The following is a 6,300-nucleotide window of genomic DNA, read 5'->3' on the forward strand; positions in this document are numbered from 1 at the left end:
TGAATTTTTGTCTTTTAAATGAATTAATCATTTGTTGTAGCAAAAGAGCTTTTAGTGATAGGGCATTTGCCAGGATACTATTACCACAACAGTCGTAAATGATACTTACTTTTACACACAACCTTTGTCCACTTTAAAAGCACTATTCTTTTCTTGTGTTCACATTTTAATCACAGTTTTATACCCTTTTTTGGAATCCTAAATAAGCTTGGGCATTTATCATTATACTTCTAATCAACTTTTTTATATTACTAATTAAGGATCATGCTTTATCAGAATGTCGTTTTCATCTAATATATATAGTTATGTACATTATATGTTAAAGATATAGAACGACGATAATGAACTCCATTCTAAAGGACATATGTATATCATCTCAAAAGCTGTGGTGAATGGTGATACACTTTAGTGTAAGGATGAGAATAATTATTCGAGAAATCAAACATAATAAACGAACTCGTGGTATTTGCTCATTTAATGTTATCTCAAACGGACACCGATTACAACGACAATACAAACGGATTAGACATCAATTTATTTAGGTGAAGGTAAAAAGTAAAAGAAAACACTGGGAAAACAATTTCTTCTTTTATCATGAGCACACACTAACCACAGTATGACTTATTGAAGCAAAACATGTTGATCCCATATGAATTAGTAAGCTTCAGGATGAGCAATGGCATAGGCTTCAAATCCCTTAAAGCTCTTTTTCAATCCTTCTTTCATAAGGTTAATATTATCTTCGGATACCTTTATTATCCCCTTTGCATTGTGTGCTTGTATACGGATCCACCATCACTAGAAGGTAAAAACTTTATATGATGATGAGCAGATCACTATGCCCATTAAGACATCACCTTCAAAGATGGTATAGCTGTAGCTAAAGTTGTTTGTGTCAACGACATCAACCTTGTGCTTTGAGCTTGTGAATGGAATACCTATGATAAGTTTCAAGTTAAAATTATTTGGTAGAAAATTATTGACATGAAGTTATAAAAATCTAAGTAAAAAAATCCAAAAGTTATTTATTAATTTGATGGTGCAATTACTTACCATCACCGTATGTAATGCTCTTGATGGTTCCAGCACCGCCATCACCTTGGATGGTGCTGACGGATTTGTAAGTTTCTGGTTCAACCTTAGGTGCAATTGTGTCGAAGTCATTATAGACTTTGAAAAGTTTGGGAGCAGGAAGTGAAGAAGTGACTTCTAGCTCTACAGTTACCACAGCCATTACGAATTATATGCTGAAAAAAGAATACGTAAGAAGACGATGAGTTTAGTTGTAATGAAATATGAGTGAAGATGGTTGTATTTATAGTGTTGTAGGGTTGGAAAAAGAACAGTTAAAGTGATCGATAAGGTGAATAGTCAATAAAATACAAACATATTTCCGCATCTCATTATTGACTCATTGCACATGAACGAATTTCTGTTGAAGACAACTACATAATAATAATAATAATAATAATAATAATAATAATAATAATAATAATATGTGTGTATGTATGTATTATTCAAGATATATCTGAAAACACATTTACTATCTTATTAGGCCTAATTTAGATATTATTCATTTTTATTGAAAACCCCACTTTGCTTTCATGGCAATTTTGATTGTGCTATATTTTTTTTAGGTTTCGTTATCATGCTTGTTTAATCATAGTTGAACAATCAAAAATATCCTTTATCCTAGAGGTAAAGGTAAGGAGTGACTCCTTCATGGGGATTCTATCTATACCCTGGTTGAAAGCCATATAAGGTGGTCAAAACCACCAGATTCTATCTATAACCATTCTATCTATACCCTGGTTGAAAGTCATATAAGGTGGTCAAAACCATCAGATTCTATGTATACCACGGTTGAAAGCCATATAAGGTGGTCGAAACCACCAGGGGAGGGGCGGAACACAAACATTGGAAGGAGGGGGGCCGAAACCAAACTTCTAAACTTTTTATCTATAAAGTTGTTAAATGTTCATTAGCTCGTTGGTATCTTAAGAACTTATATTTTTTAAAGAAAAAATCTATCAATAATAAATCGTTTTTTCATTTAAGTTAAAAAAAATCTTATACAAATATATTTTATTCTAATTTTAAATTTACATTTTTTTCCATTTTAATACACACTACTTAACAATATTTACTAATAATTAGTAAACTCCAAAATGATGAAATTCAAAATTACTTTTACATACTAAAGAATAATATAAGATATAACAAACTAAAAACTAACAAATACAACATTTTATCATATATTTTTATTTTTGTAGGTTCATTTTTTTCTAACTTTCTCTGTTACCAAGACTACTAGTCAATCTTCAATATATAAAATCAATTATATTCAAATGACTGTGAGAGAAATGAGGGTTATATAAAATCAATTATATTCAAATGATTGTGAGAGAAATGAGGGTGACAACTTTGAAAGAGAGAGAAAGATGGAGTGCAAACCTTCATCCAACAAACCAGTTTAATCCGATGATACTAAAGCACTCTTCTTACTGGATCTCGGAGAGGAGGGAATGAGAGTAAGAAGGCAGCGAGAGAGAGAAAGATCGGTTCATTCCGACGACTCCTTAGAGAGAGAATAAGAGTAAGAAGGGGCTAAAGAGGAGAAAGAACACGCATATATGTTTCGTGACTCAGTGGAAGGCGTATTTTCCAAATCCAAGAAGATTTAGCCCAAATCTTCTGATTTCAGTGGTATCAAAGGTTCATCGATGCAGCTACAACCTAATTTAGGTTTTCTTTCGTTATGAAGATTTGAATCGATAATTTGGTTTTTACTATGTTATAGAGTTAATTTATGTAATTTCCTAGTTAAATTAGTTTTCTTTTTAATAAGTTTCCTAATCAATTTGGTTTTCTAATTGATAAGTTTCCTAAAATGTAAGGTATAGTTTTTTTTTTCTTTTTTGTGTGTGTTGGTGGGGGGGGGGGGGGGGGGGGGGGGATTTTTTCACATTTTAATAAATGGTATTTAGAACACAAAAAATAAGGGGTCATAGCCCCTCCTAACCCCTTCTTAGTTCCGCTTCCGCCTCTGAAAACCACTATTAATCAAATCACATAGGAAAAATATTAAAAAATTTTAATAATCATATCTTACTATTGATAAATTGATAATGTGTCAATATATGCGACGGCAAACTTCTTTTTTTTTACTCGACACAATTAAAATTTTCTATTTTCACTTTTTTTTTTTTTTTGTTGAAACTAATTAATTTTATATAAATGTTTATAATTATATAGTTTTAGTTTCTAACATTTTTTTTATTAATACCATAATCTTTAAATTAAAATTTTTAGACAAAACTTCAAAATTAGTACCTGTGATATGTATTTTTTCTGAGGTTTAGTATTGATGATGACATCCCAAATGTTTTAAAATCAATAAAAATACTTTTCTTCATATATGCTTTGAAAACGTATTTATCATGTTTTACTGGGAACAAATTCCACAACATTTTTATTAAAAGAGGCACTTTGATTTTTATAAAACATAAACAAAACCAATCTTTTCTGGCCGTGAAAATGGGGATGTCACATAAGATATGTCATATATAGTTGCATCATATTCATCTGAAATCCCCATAACTTTTCAACTTTCAACCAACTAATAGCAATCAATCAACAACTTTTAACTTATATCTGAAATCCCCATAAATTTTCAACTTTGCAAAACGTTTGTAACAAAATATCATTCGACCATATCATTTAATAAAACATGTCTCGCGTTTGTAAACCAGAACGTAAATCATAATAATATCAGAGTATAAATCCCAGAGTGTCTCATAGTGCGGAAAAACAAGAGCTTGTGTGTGATATGCCGCTACCGCGCCAGCTTCTTCCCTTTTGCGGAAGAGGAACCTGAAACAACAACTAAAAACTGTAAGCACGGAGCTTAGTGAGTTCCCCCATCGTACCGCATACCATATAACCACATAACATACAAATATTGTCAGGCGTATCTAGGTGCCCGACCTACCCCTTCGGTACTCTCGACCGGATACTGACTAGCATATCTGGGTGTCGGTCTCCCCTTCAGTCCTCTCGACCGGATACTGACTAGCATATCTGGGTGCCGGTCTCCCCTTCGGTCCTTTCGACCGGATACTGACTAGCATATCTGGGTGTTGGTCTCCCCTTCGGTCCTTTCAACCGGATATTGGGGACTATTTCACCCCTACCACTACCAGATAACACGTATCACATAATCTATTTAGCATGGCTGGTCATGACTTCCCCTTCGGCCCTATCAACCGGTAACCTGGGGACTATCTCCCCTACTATCGCTAGCACATAGCATCATATCGTACAAACACATAAACATAACACAGGTAGTGGCAACCCTAGATGAATATCACAGAGAAAATCATCTAATCATACGATTCCTACTAGTGGGTCGACATTGTGGCCTTAGACCCACTACTACTAGAAGGTAACTCACCTCGAAGTAGCTGCTGAAAGTCTGCTTGCTGAGCGCCTGAGTGCTGAACCGGAACTCCCCAGCTACAATTTCCATAAACACTAAGTCAGATACCGATAACTAATCTTAGGGTAAAATGACTATTTTACCCCCTGGTCAAAGTCAACTTCCTGGTTGACAGGACTCGCCGAGTTGGCAAGCCAACTCACCGAGTCCCTTCCATATGTTCTAGTTTTATACCCGTTCTACTCGTCGAGCTTAGCGAAGACTCGACGCGTTCTTCTTCGATGCACACATACTAAGTCCAAGTTCATCCGACTCGCCGAGTTGAAGAACAACTCGTCGAGTTCTAAGGCAATCTTCATCGGACTCGCCAAGTTGCTAATCCAACTCGCCGAGTCTACGGCTATCTTCATAGGACTCGCCGAGTCCAAAGTTCTACTCGTCGAGTTCATTTATCCTTTTTTCATACGGACCTGATTTGAGCCATGCAGCGGCTCCAAACCACAGAACTAGGCTTCTAGGGCAGGCTTATGAGATAGAGTTGCAAACTTTACGTGCATGCATGGCTTTAGGGGCTTTAAATGTCCAAACTAAGCTCTTAATGGGGATCAAAGCTCAAGAGGGACCTTAATCAACAATATGACTGAAACTTAACACTTCTAGAAGGTAACGAGAGTCCAGATTTGAAGTATAACCCAACCATAAGGTTTCTCTACAAGGATTTGGGGTTTTAGGGTTTAAAGGCAACAATTTATGGACAAAAAAGATCTAATAGATCAATAATCAAGATGGAAACTTTATTACCAGAATGGATGACCACAAACGAATGTGTTCTGAATATAAGTTCCCCTCCTTGACCTCTTCAACCTCTCCCTTCTTCCACTTGCTCCAATGTGCACCAAAAGTCCCTTCACAAGGCAACAATCACTCAAACTTACCAATGGAGGCTAGGGTTTCGATAAGGAATGCTCTGAGGGTGATGGAGGCTGAGATGGGGCTATAAGGACGTTTAAATAGCGTGAAAACCCTAAGGATTAGGGTCTCCTCCTGATTGGCCAACTCGTAGAGTCCAGGCGTGGACTCGCCGAGTAGATCACTTAAAGCCCGCATCCAACTCGACATCTACTCGGCGAGTTAGGGCTACAACTCGCCGAGTAGCTCTTCCGAAAGAAACATTTACTCAAAATAAATACGTACCAGGAATGCGGCGTTACAATTCTCCCCGACTTATCTTAGACTTCGTCCTCGAAGTCTGCTGTCTCCAGAAACAACTGTGGGTAGTGCTCCCTCATCTCCTCCTCCACCTCCCATGTCCACTCTGAACCCCTCCGGTGCTACCACTGCACCTTCACCAACTGAACCACCTTGTTCCTCATGGTCTTCGCCTTTCGATCTAAGATCGCAACTGGTCTCTCGATATAATTAGGGTTTCTATCAACCTAAATATCCTCCAAGGGTACAAGTACTGACTCGTCAACCAAATACTTTCTCAACTGAGAAACATGAAAAGTGTTGTGGATCTGGCTAAGCTCTGTTGGAAGATCCAATCGATAGGCGGCCCGACCCACCCGGGCCAAAACCCTAAAAGGACCAATGAACCTGGGGCCCAACTTGCCCCTCTTTCGGAACCGAATGACACCCTTCCAGGGTGATACCTTCAGGAGGACCTTATCACCCGCCTGAAAATCCAAGTCTGAATGCCTTTTGTCAGCGTAACTCTTCTGCCGACTCTGCGCAGTCTGCAGTCTACTACAAACCTGCTGGATCAATTTTGTCGTCTTGAGCACCACTTCGGTGCTCCCAATGACATGCTGACCGACCTCACCCCAACAAATCGGGGTCCTGCACTTTCTCCCGTAGAGCAT

The 6,300-nt window shown here is 37.4% G+C and overlaps 1 pseudogene across 1 annotated transcript; it reads right to left on the bottom strand.

Annotated features, from left to right (window-relative positions):
* Positions 1 to 445: 445 nt before the first annotated feature.
* LOC145001975 (root allergen protein-like) lies at positions 446 to 1,271 on the bottom strand (annotated as a pseudogene). The gene is made up of 2 exons (XR_013661767.1): positions 1,054 to 1,271; positions 446 to 938 (listed from the first exon to the last, which is right to left on the bottom strand). The product of XR_013661767.1 is annotated as a root allergen protein-like (transcript).
* Between the last annotated feature and the right edge of the window lie 5,029 nt (positions 1,272 to 6,300).

The sequence above is a fragment of the Lactuca saligna genome, chromosome 6 (assembly GCF_052625555.1).
Source record: "Lactuca saligna cultivar CGN05327 chromosome 6, ASM5262555v1, whole genome shotgun sequence".
NCBI classification, from domain to species: Eukaryota; Viridiplantae; Streptophyta; class Magnoliopsida; order Asterales; family Asteraceae; genus Lactuca; species Lactuca saligna.